The sequence below is a fragment of the Zalophus californianus genome, chromosome 17, assembly GCF_009762305.2.
Source record: "Zalophus californianus isolate mZalCal1 chromosome 17, mZalCal1.pri.v2, whole genome shotgun sequence".
Lineage (NCBI taxonomy): Eukaryota > Metazoa > Chordata > Mammalia > Carnivora > Otariidae > Zalophus > Zalophus californianus.
Window position 1 is genome coordinate 26,603,354 of NC_045611.1, and position 12,274 is coordinate 26,615,627.

Consider the following 12,274-nt stretch of genomic DNA (forward strand, 5'->3'; position numbering starts at 1 on the left):
TTACCTGTGCTTTGGATCCACAGGCCGTAGATCAGAGGTTCTAACGGCCCCTTCCTTGGGTTGGATTATTTTGCTAGAGCCACTTAACAGACCTCAGAGAAACATTTTCCTTCCTAGATTCACAGTTTATTATAAAAGGATCTAACTCCGAAACGGATGGAAGAGATGCACAGGGCAAGAGACTTCATTACATAGGTGTGGGCCATTAAATCATGGGCAGTGAGTGATTGAACGCAATCGCTAGCCCCTCTTCCTTTCTGGAGGTGTGGGGTGCGGGGGCGGAGGGGGGGGACTAAACTTTCCAAGTCTCTAATCACTGATTGGTTTCCCTGGCAACAAGCCCCCATCCATAGGTAACCTGGGGGCTTGTCAAACATCACCTCGTTAACATAACAAAAGACATCTTATAGTTCCCATCATTAGGAAATTCCAAGGGTCTTAGAAGTCATGTGCCAGGAACCTTGAAGAAGACCAAATGTTTATTTCTTATTAGAAATCACAATCACACAGTGCTGCTATGAATATTCATACACATGCCTTTTCATGAACAGGTATATGCATATTTGCCGAGTCTACATCGAAGAGTGAAGCTGCTGGGTCAGGGAGTGCAGCTGTGTACAGCTCTCACAGATGATGCCAGACAGTTTTCCAAAGTTTTGCCCTTTGTATTCCCATCAACAGGGTGTGAGAGTTCTGGTTGCTCCACATCCTTGTCAACGCTTGATAGTGGTTTTCTTCTTTTCTTTGTTTGTTTGTTTGTTTGTTTGTTTGTTTGTTTGTTTCTTTCTTTCTTTCTTTCTTTTTCTTTCTTTCTTTTCTTTTTTTTTTTTTTGCATTTCAGCCCTTCTAGTGGGTTAATGGTATTGCATTGTTGTCCTAATCGGAATTTTCATAATGGTTAATGGATTGTGTTTTCATATGTTTGTTGGTTATTGGGGTATCCTTTTTTAATGAGGTACTGACCAAGTTATGTATCCATTTTCCTTTTGGATCATCTGCTTTTTTGTCTCATTGTTCTGTGGGAGTTCTTTGTATATTTTGGTTACAAGTCTTTAGTTGGACATGTGGATTGCAAGTATCTTCCATTCTGTGGCTTCCTGTTTATTTTGTTAATGGTGTCTGGTGAATGGGTGCTCTCAATTTTTAAAGCATTGCTTTCTAAAGTAATTTTTGAAAGGTTTGTTTACAGGCTTCTTTAACACTTGCAATTGTGAAGTCATATCCCCAGGAAAAATACTAAATCTGTGTTAAATGTCTTTGCCTCCTTTTCTCCCCCCAACTCGTTCTGCTGGGTGTCCGCCATAAACATCCAAAATTAGAATTTGCTGAGGTCATTTCAGGCTATTGTGTCTTCTGCAAATAGTACTTCCTTGTTTAAAATAAAGGAATCAGAAAGCTTCAGGTAATGGGAGAGACCCTATCAAAATTTGTATAGAAAGAGACTCCTTTTCGGAGAGATTTGTTTGGAAGGAAGGAAAAAATGTATTCTAACATGGCTGGTCTGTACGGAAGCGTTTGTGGTTCCAACGGTTGGAATAGAATACTGAAAATACCCAAATGTCCTAATTATGGTATCTTCATTCAGTGGAATACCAAAGAGCTATTCAACAAAGAGAAGCTGCATTTATGCATAAGAATATAGACTTAAGGGGCGCCTGGGTGGCTCAGTTGGTTTAACGTCTGCTTTTGGCTCAGGTCATGATCCTGGGGTCCTGGGATCCAACCCTGCGTCTTCCCAGCCCTGCGTCTTCCTCTCCCTCTGACCCTCCTCCCGGCTCCTGCTCTTGCTCGCTCGCTCGCTCTCTCTCTGAACAAATAAAAAAAATCTTAAAAAAATTAAAAAAGAATAGAGACGTAAGAGGGGGAGAGGCCGGGAGTGGGACAGTGTGTGTGATAAACCCTGTGCATGCGTCCCTTCTTGTATATGCAGTCTGCTGGGAAAGAAATCACACCCGTGGCAGCAAGGGGGTGGGGATGCAGAGGTGGAAGGGAGAGTCACATTCCTTTGCAAATTATTTGGGACATTCAAAATATTTTTTAACCCACGCCATCTATTATTTAGTCCAAAAAAAATATTTAAAAATTTGAAAAAATACAAAATAGGGAAACTTGAAAAGAAATAAATACTTTTTTTCAAAGATTTTATTTATTTATTAGAGAGAGACAGCGCACAAGGAGGGAGGAGGGGCAAAGGGAGAGGGAGAAGCAGGAGCTGGGAGCCCGATGAAGGGCTTGATCCCAGGACCCTGAGATAGTGACCTGAGCCGAAGGCAGACGCTTAACCGACTGAGCCACCCAGGTGTCCCATGAAATACTTTCATCCTAAGAAATATATGCAGTCATTTTGTCTGAGCCCTGAATGGTTCCCTTCCAACCCATCAAACTTCTCCCTGCCCCCTTACTATTGGAGTAAGGACCAAGGTGAGGGCTAACCATAGGGGTGTCTCCCTTTGGGACTTTACTGTCAGCAATGGGGGACCCAAAGTGTGGCAGACTCAGGGCCTGTTTCTCCATGAGGCATAATGGGTGCAGTGCCTAGGGTCCACAGTTGTTCTACGGGCCCATGGAAATGTTTTAATTAACTTAAAATCATGAGAAAGGAGCGCCTGGGTGGCTCAGTCGGTTAAGCGTCTGCCTTCAGCTCAGGTCATGATCACGGGGGTCCTGGGATTGAGCCCCACATCGGGCTCCCTGCTCCGCGGAAAGTCTGCTTCTCCCTCTGTTCCTCTCCTCACTCGTGCTGTCTCTCTCTCTCTCTCTCTCTCTCAAATGAATAAATAATCTTTAAAAAATAAATAAAATAAAATCACTAGAAAAAAAGAGAATACAATCCAGCCTGGATTATATTTGTCTTCATACCAATTCAGTCATAAAATATAATTTTATACAATTATGGGTATATATATTTTTTTACAAGGAAGGGGCTTGTGATGGATGGCATAAACATGCCTAGAAAGTCATAACGTGGCCCTAGCTACATAGCAAATACTTTAGGTTTGGGGACCATATGGTCTCTGATGTGACTGAACCCTGCACAGTAGTACCCCCACCCCTTATCTGTGGGGGGATGCATGAAATCACGGATAGACGTGAACCTGTATATACTATGTTTTTTCCTATACATACATGCCTACAATAACATTGTTGTTGTCATTGTTAAAGATTTTATTTATTTGACAGAAAGAGAGAGCACAAGCAGGGGGAGTGGCAGGCAGAGGGAGAAGCAGGCTCCCTGCTGAGCAAGGAGCCAGATGCAGGGCTCCATCCCAGGACCCTGGGATCATGACCTGAGCCGAAAGCAGATGCTTAACCACTGAGCCACCCAGGCGCCCCTAAAGGTTTTTTTTTTTTTTTTTTTTGAGATTTAAAAAAAATATTTTCAAGTAATCTCTACACCCAGTGTGGGGCTCGAACTCACCATGCCAAGATCAAGAGCCGCGTGCTCCACCGGCTCAGCCAGCCAGGCGCCCCCAAGTTTAATTTATAAATCAGGCACAGTAAGAGATGAACAACAAACCTGATGATAAAATAGAGCAATTATAACAAGATACTGTAATACAAGTTAGGTGAACGTGGTGTCGTCTCTCTCTCTCTCCCCCCGCCCCCTTACTGGGCTGTGCGCACCCTTCTTCCCGCAGTGATGCTGGGTGATGAAACGCCTGTGTGAGGAGACGGGGTGAGGCCAACGACACAGGCATTGAGACGTGGCAGCATCGGGCTGCCGTTGACCTTCTAACAATTCCAGAGGGAGGATCGTGTACTTCCGGTCCGCGGTTGACCTCGGGTAACTGAGGCTGTGGAAAGCGAAACCTCGGATGGGGGGGACGGCTGTACACGGCCGGCGAGGGATGGCGGCGATCCAACAAAACTTTATTTACAAAAACAGGTGGGGGGCAGGGTTTGGTCAAGGGCCAACCCTCTGCTGTGAGGGCAGGTCCGTTTCTGCCCTTGTTAATGAGTCAAAGGACTGGGAGAGGGGGATTGCCACCAGGCCTGGTCCCTCTGGTGGTTGAGTTGGGGTGGGTGGGTGGAGTAGGGTCCTGGGCCGGGGGGCACTTGGCATGTCACCCTAGCCCCTAACCTGCGTAGGGGCCTTGAGCCAGCTGCCGTCCCCTGCCGGGCCTCAGCTCCCTGTCTGTCAGATGGAGGCAGTACCTTCCATTTGCTGGACTATGAGGAGACAGTGAAATGGCACAGGGTACATGGAAGGGCCTGGAATAGGAACAGGAGATTCCCACCGAGCAGCTCAGGGCAAGAACGGCCAGCTTCCCAGAGGCCTGGCAGCCCAGCGAACACACTTTGGCAGAGGAAAGAAGGAGGTGAGGGCAGCCAACAACGTGACCCGAAACACAAACAGTCCCCAAAGAGGGGCCGAAACTCTTAGGTTGGTGAAAACACGCTTGTCAGGTTTTTGTCCTGCCTTGGAGCAGGACGGGGGCGGGGAAGGTGCGGCAGGCCGGTCTCCGTTGGCAGGGGCCTGGGCATGGGTCCAGACAGGGGTTCCCCGGGCTCACCCGTGTGCAGTGGGTGGTCAGCCAGGACGCCGGCTCTGAAACTGCAGCTTGCACCTCAGGAGCCAGACGCCCAGCCTCAGGGAGGGAGCCCTGCGTTCCTGTCTCTCCCAGGGCTTTGCCGTGGTCTGGTCAGGCTGTTCAGGTCAGGTGGTCCACCGTGACCTGGAAGGGCAGTTTGGAAGCATGTATTAAGATAGACAAGATGCATTTCCAGGGGCCTGGGGGATTTGACCTTCTCTCTAGTGTAATGAACGGAGCCCTGGCAGGATACAGAATTCACTCCAGGCAGGCCAAGTAAAACATGGAGTTTTCATGACTTACACAGGTGTCGTCAGGTGTCACTGGACGCCACGAGGGAAGCTGAGAGACTAGACTAGCCCAGAGGTCAAGGCGAGGGAGAGTATCGCCTGAGCCCATTTCGAGGGTCTGCCTGCGGGGAGCTGTTTACCACTGCCAGAGACTCTGTGAAGTGCAGTGAAGCCAAGCGGGGCTAGGGTGAGATGGGGAAGGTGCCCAGCCCTCCTTCCCTTCTGCCCTACAGACAACGACAGGCACCTTCTATTAGTGGAACAGAGGCCAGAGGGCGAGCGAGCCTGCCAGGAAGTGTAGTTGCAGGGCCAGGCTCCCAGGGCAGGTGGAGCAGAGCAGAGATGCATGGTTGGGGGCACATGGAGAAAAGCCTGGAGAAATGCTCTCCAGCATGCACAGGGAGGCGGGTACGGGAACAGCAAACTGCACCGGGGTCTGTAATATGAACACGTTAGGAGCAACCTATCGGCGGAGGGAATTGTTTTGAAAATCGATTACACCCAGACTGCGTGGGTCAGCCAGGCCCCGGGCGCCCTTAAGCTGCAGAGCTGACTTTACCCTGACATCGGCATGATTTAACACACGGCAGTTGTATTTTGCTCCGCCTACGTGTCCAGTGCAGGTGAGGGTTGGGGGAAGGCGAGTCTTCTGCTCCACACAGTCACTCAAGGAGGGACTCAGGCTGAGGCAGTCTCTGCCATCGTAGAGGGCACCCCCTTCTCCACAAGAAGCTTCAGGGATCAGCCCTTCAGGGTGAGGGAAAGAGGGTTGAAGCCGTTCTGTGTGAGCTGCCTCTCACCAAAAGTCCCACCTGCCGCTTCTACTGACAGCCCTATGTACAAAGGAGGTGGGGCCACCTTCCTGTACACTCAGGGAGGACGGGGAACCTTGCCATACTTATCCCTAGTGATCTCTTCTGCACAAAATGGAGAGCAATGGAAAGGAACGAGGTCGATCTGTACATGCTGACATGGAAAGGTGTCCAGGACATAATATTGGGTGAAAATACAAACTGCAGAACACTGCACACAATATGATACCATTTATGTTAAGCAAACAAATGGGTCATAAAACAAATACTTCCTCGATGATGAATATATAGATATCGTCTATAAATGCACGGAAGTGTTCTGAAATGACCAACACCACACTGAAGGAGCAGTTACCTCTGAGCAGTAAGGAGGTTCTGGATTGTAGCCTTATCTGCAGTGTTTGCACTTTCTACACAGAGAATGGATGCATATAGTGCAGGCGAGTAATTGAGTGAGGGCTGGGGCCACCTTCCTCCAGGGACCACGGGACTAGATCTGAGTCCAAATCTGCCACCAACTTTCTCTGGGACCCTGGGCAAACCATGGTGCTTTTTTGGACCTCAGTTTCCCCAATAGGAAATAGACCAGATGCACTTGAAGGCCCCTTTATGATACACTATGGTGCTTATTTCCCTTCTCCTCTGGTCTCTGTCCTCTGTGGTCCCCAGCAGAGCCCTCCCCCGCTGCCCCAACCCCCCCCCCCACTGCCCCTCCGTGGCCGGATTCCATGCTGCCACATGGACGATTTCCAGAATCATCATCTATGTAAACGTGCTTGCATGCTGTTCCATCAAAGAATATGCTGCATCTTATTTAACAAATGTCCTGTTATTGGATCCTTTGGTTGCTTCCAGTTACTCCCACTGCAAATAAAGGTGAATGAACATTTTTGCACACAAAGATCTTCTCATGTTTTGAAAATAGACTTCCTTCGTATTGGTTCCCAAACAGCTCGATGCATTTATGAAACTGAACAAGATCGTGTGTTTGCAAAGCCTTCTGTTAACTTGCAAGTTCACCTGGCCGTGAGGGAAAGTGAGTGGGGCTGTGCGTCGTGCGACCTAGCAGACCTTGGTGAGCAGAGCACTGTGGCTGGGGACGGTGTGTCTGGACTTCTAGAGCTGTCACTCTGCTCCCAAGTTGTATGTGACCTGAAGCAAGTCTGTTCTCACTGAGCCCCAGACTGGTGACAAACTGGATTAAGTGATGGTTGTGTTTGGTTACAAAGCACAGAAATTCCAACTCAGATGATTGACTGAAGACAGTATTTATTGGCTCTTGCAAAAAAGTAAGGGTATTGACGTCAGGTCTGGCTATATCCAGGGGCTCAAACAATGTCATCTTTCTGTCTCGTATCTCTGTTCCTTTATATGCTGCTCGCTTTCCATGCAGGCTCTTCCCACGTATGGGCCAGAGATGCCTTGGGTCACTGCCCAACCCTAGAAGGAATGCAGGAAGGGCTAGGGGACTCACTCCACCTAGTTCTCACCTGTCCTTACAGCTGGGGGTGGGGGAAGGGCAGCCTTTCTGCAGGTCATCAAATCAGAGTGGGAGAGGGCTGACTCTTTAGAGGAAAATCAAGGTGTGCAGCCAAGAAACAGGTGGATGGGTGCCGGGTGGGCAACACCACTGATACTGCCACAGTAAGCAGGGCCTTGCGTTTGCCTGAATTTAAGTACACTGTTGAACTGAATCCCCATCTTACAGCAAGGGCTGATTGCTCATGGAAGTGGCCAGAGCTGGGCTCTCACCCTGAATTTCTGAGCCCTGATCCAGGACTTTTTCTGATTCATCCCACTACCCCTTCTCTGATGCCCCTTGCAAATGTTCTAAAGTCTGCTCCTGCTGTGTGGGGTGTGGAGTGTGGGGTGTCTTTGTGGCCAGCCTCCCAATCAAATGGTGTGTCCCCTCCTGGTATCTGGGGACAAGGGGAAGATAGGAGCACAGCCCCCTCCCCCCCAGACCCCACCCCACCCAGGAAACTAAGTTCTGTTCTCTGGGACCCATTCCTTCGTGGGTGACATCACCTGCACACACAGCCCCTTGTCTACAGAATGGTTTCCTCTCCTTTAGGAACTGAGTCAGAGGCTCCAGTGGGGAGTTAGGGGTCGAGACGGGGAAAGAACCTTATATACATCAGGAAGGGCTGGAGGGGATTCTCGCTAGGCAATGAACACAGCTGGCATGGACGTCCTCCTGGAACTAGCATGGCTCCAGAGAACTCAGAGCACTGACTAGGGCCAGTACCCAGTTTTGTTTAGGCCTCACTTTGCCCATCTGTACACGAGGGGCTTGGGCTGAGAACTTTGTAGCTCTAAAACTCATTGCTTAACAAAAGGCCAATTTCCTCACAATATAAAGAGTTCCTACAAATCAATAAGAAGAAACACCCTGAAAGAAAACTGGGCAGTGGGCATGAGCAGGCAATCCTCTCTCCCCTAAAAAATTCCCAAATTCTGCAAATTCAGCAGCAATCAAAGGACTATAGGTAAAACCAACAAAGCAACATTACTTTCACCAATCATGTTGACAAAAATGATCTCATGGGGCTCCTGGGTGGCTCAGTTGGTTAAGCGTCTGCCTTCGGCTCAGATCATGATCCCAGGACCCCGGGATCGAGCCCTGTGTTGGGCTCCCTGCTCAGTGGGGAGCTTACTTCTCCCTCTCCCTCTGCTCTTCTCTCTCTCTCTAATAAATAAATAAAATCTTAAAAAAAACGAACAACAAAAAAGTGATCTCATACCAAGTGTGTGTTGTCGGGGTGGAGACGGGGATGGGCACTCAGTCACTAGAGGGAAGTGCTACTTTGTTTCTGGAGAGTAATTTGTCAGTATGTAATAAAAGTCTTAGAACATCCTGGGCTGGTGATTTCACTTCTAGGACTCTCTCTGAAGGCAAGAGTCCTGGATGTTTGCAAAAGGAGCTTATCAAAATATATAGTAGCCAGAGAAATATTTTGAAATCAGAGATCATGCCACCTTCCTCCTAACCCCTTAAAATTCTCTAAAGCCTTCTTGTCAGGCTTAGAATAAATCCAACACTTGACTCCATTGCTTGGACCTGCCCCCACTCACTCTATCCTCACCACCTCCCCTTTGTCATGCTGCTTGTCTCCTTTCTTCCTTAAACACTCCAGGCCTGGTCCAGCCTCAGGATCTTTGCACAGCCTATTCCCTCTGCCTGGGATGTCCGTCTCCTTCAAATGTGAGCCCCATGAGGGAAGGTCTCTGTGTTATTCACTGCTGGATCCTTGGTCTGACTCCTGACATCAGCAGACGTTTATTGGATAAATGAACAGTCAAGAGCACGAGCTTTGGGGTCAGAAGCAGATGTGGGCTTGAGTTCGCCACTGATTAGCTGTGTGACCTTGAGCAAATTCCTTCACCTCTCTGAGCCTTGTGCTCTTCTGGTATGAAGTGGAAACAGAAAAACTACCCTGTGAAGCATATAATGGCTGGTGCAGAGTGAGCCCTTAAGAACTATTAGCAATAATTATGGATGTTTCTAAAATATTATCTGTAATTGCTGTGGGTTGAGGAAACTCCTCTGGGGCATCCATAGAATGCATTCAGCAAAAGGATGTTGTAGAAAATAACCTGTGGACACAAAAAGGGGTTAAAGGTATACCATTTACTTACTTCTTTCATCATTATGGGCGTATAATGCATGCTCAAAAAAATGCAAGCAACTGATAAAGTGAAAGTTTTCTCCATTGTTTGTTTCTCATCCAAAGCTCATGCTATATTAAATGGGAAAGAGGTGAAAAAACAACATGCCTGGTATGAACTCACTTTTTAAACATAAACTATGTTAATATATACTCATAAGGGGAAGCCTGCGGGTTTACATTCAAATGTTAGGGCTGTTTGGCGGGAGAGTAGAAATTATTGGCATATTTCATCGTCATCTTTGCCTTTTCTCTGGTTTCCTGATTGTCCTCGATGGCTATGTATTACCTTTTGCAACCTGGAAAAGCCAGGGAACAGTTAACTGAGCCTCCCCAACTCCCCACACCTGCCACCATCTGGCTCCTTGATTTCCAGGGCCTCGTGGGAAGACTCGGGTGCCCCATGTTGTCTTAGGCGGCATTACTGAGGCTGGGGGGTTGTGTCAGGGACCTGAGAGAGAGGCCTGGTTCTCAGTAAACATTCAAGGGTCGAAGAGATACGTGCCTTGTGGTCATGGGGTTTGGCACTATCCTGTGAAGAGTCCTAGGTGGGCAAAAAGAAGGCATTAAGCTAAGCACAAGTTTGGAACCCTGGGCATCAGTCAGGGCAAAAATCTAAGAAGCCAAGACCCAAACCAGTAACAGCCCACACTGGCTTAGGAAATAAAGGGAGTTTATTGGTACATGACACTGAAAGCCTAGGGCCCTAGAGCTTCAGGCTTTGCTGGATCCGGGTACTCTAATGGTGCCTTCCAGAATCTTCAAGGCTCTGTTTCCCTCTGTGCTGTCTCTGCTCTGAGGCAGGCTTTCTACACATGGTGTCAGGATAACCCGCTAGCTCCTGCTGTGGTAGCTCAGCAATCCTTGCAGACACAGGACTTCTCTCTCCCAGGGGCTCCAGAAGAAGTCCTAGGGAGGCCCTGATTGGCCCGGCATGGGTTTTCTGCCCACCCCTGAACCATGAGCTGGGGTGCTGATTGGCTAGTCCTGGGTCACAAGATCATCTGGCCACCAAAGGAATGGGGTCAGCTCTACCAGAATCCGAGGCCTGAGAGGGAGGGAGGGGTTGTTCCCACAGGACAATGGGGGGGCTATTTGCAGAGGGCAGAGCTCCTCTCCATGATCTGTGCTCTGTGAAGCACAGACATACCCTTTATCAGGAAGGCAGGATTAATCACAGCACCCTGCCCTCAGCTCTCCAAAGAGCAGGAGGAGGTCCCATGTGGGGGTGGGGGTGGGGTGGGGTGGGGAGGGGAGAAGGGGGTGGAAGAGAGTCCTGCCTAAGACCAGAAGACTGTTTCAGGGTCAGCGAGGGACCGTGGCCAAATCAGCCCCCTTCCAGACCTCAGTATCCCCATCTCTACAGAGAGGTTGATCTGACCGGAGCCGACGGGTTTTAGGATGGTGCTGTGTGGTTTTGATGAAATGATTGGGGTCTAGCTGCCTCTCCCTTTCCAGTGACTCGGAATGATTTCTTAATGGAATCCAGTGTATTGCTGTGATCCATGCTGACAGGGGACTGATACCGTTTTTTCCAGGAGGGGCCTTTTAGCCTGGCTGGAAATGAAGGGGGGGTTTGGAGGCTATTTCTGGCAGATGGAGGTGGGTGAACAGTGTGGGGGTGGGAGGTGTCAGGGGCCCCTGGGGGGAAACCGGAGTCAGGGTCTGGGAAGAAGGGCTGGTGCCGAGGGCGAGGAGGGGCTCGGCAGCTGGGAGGGGGGCTGGTGGGACAGGAATGTCCCTCCTCCTGGCACCTGTCCCCCGGCTCCTCGACCTTTGACCACATCCCACAAACACCCCCAGGGGAGAAAGGCTAGGAGGTAAGCCTCCTCAGTGCAGTCAGTCAGGTACACCCGCAGGTACACCCGCACCTAAAATAGAGGTATTAGTAACAAGCTATTTAGAGTCTGACACGGGCCAGGGGCTGTTCTAAGTGTTCACAAGGCTTCACTCGGTCAAGCTCCCCAAGCGTATGAGCTACGCACGCTCTTAGCCCCATTCTACAGATGGGGAATCTGGGCTCAGAGACATGAAGTGCCCTGCCCAAGGACACACAGCTCCTGAGCAATGGGGCCACTGGGTGCCTGTAAGGATGGGCGGGCTACCATTTGCGGTGACATGGGTGGCGCTAGACGGTATTATGCTAAGTGAAAAAAGTCAGTCAGAGAAAGACAAATACCACATGATCTCGCTCATATGTGGAATTTGAGAAAGAAAGCAGATGAACATAAGGGAAGGGGGAAAAGAGAAAAAGGAGAGAGGGAAACAAGCCATAAGAGACTCTTAACGACAGAGAACAAACTGAGGGTTGCTGGAGGGGAGGGAGGTGGGGGATGGGCTAGATGGGTGATGGGCAGTAAGGAGGGCACTTGTTGGGATGAGCACGGGGTGTTGTGTGTCAGTGATAAATCACTGAATTCCACTCCTGAAGCCAATATTGCCCTGTATGTTAACTAACTAGAATTTAAATTAAAAAAGAAAAAAGAAAAAAAAAGGATGGGTAGGCTAGGCTTGGAGACAAGGAATGGTCAGGACACAAGTGCTGGGTGAGCCGGAGGAGGAAGGAAACTCAACTATCTTGAAGAGGGAGTGTGGGAATCTGGAAAAGGCAAGCCTTCATCGGGGCCTTGAAGGATCGATACAATTGAGACAGCATGAAATGTGCAGGGAAGGGTTTTCCGGTAGGAGGGAACAGCATAAACTGAGGCACAGAGGCAAGCCAGGGCAGGGGACAGTTGGGACAAGGCAAGCAGCCTGGCAGGGGCCTCTACCAGTGCTCGGTGGGTCACAAGAAAGGCACTTTCTGCCCTGAAAGTGCCATGAGGCCTGGAATCTCCGGCATTTTCTGGGAGAGCCGAGGGGTGGCAGACCCCTCCCCTCTCTTGTGGTTTCACACGTTGGAGGGTAAAGCCTGGCAGCCTTGGGCCCCAGAGGCAGGACTGGACATCGTGGAGGCACAGAGAGCCCTGTTC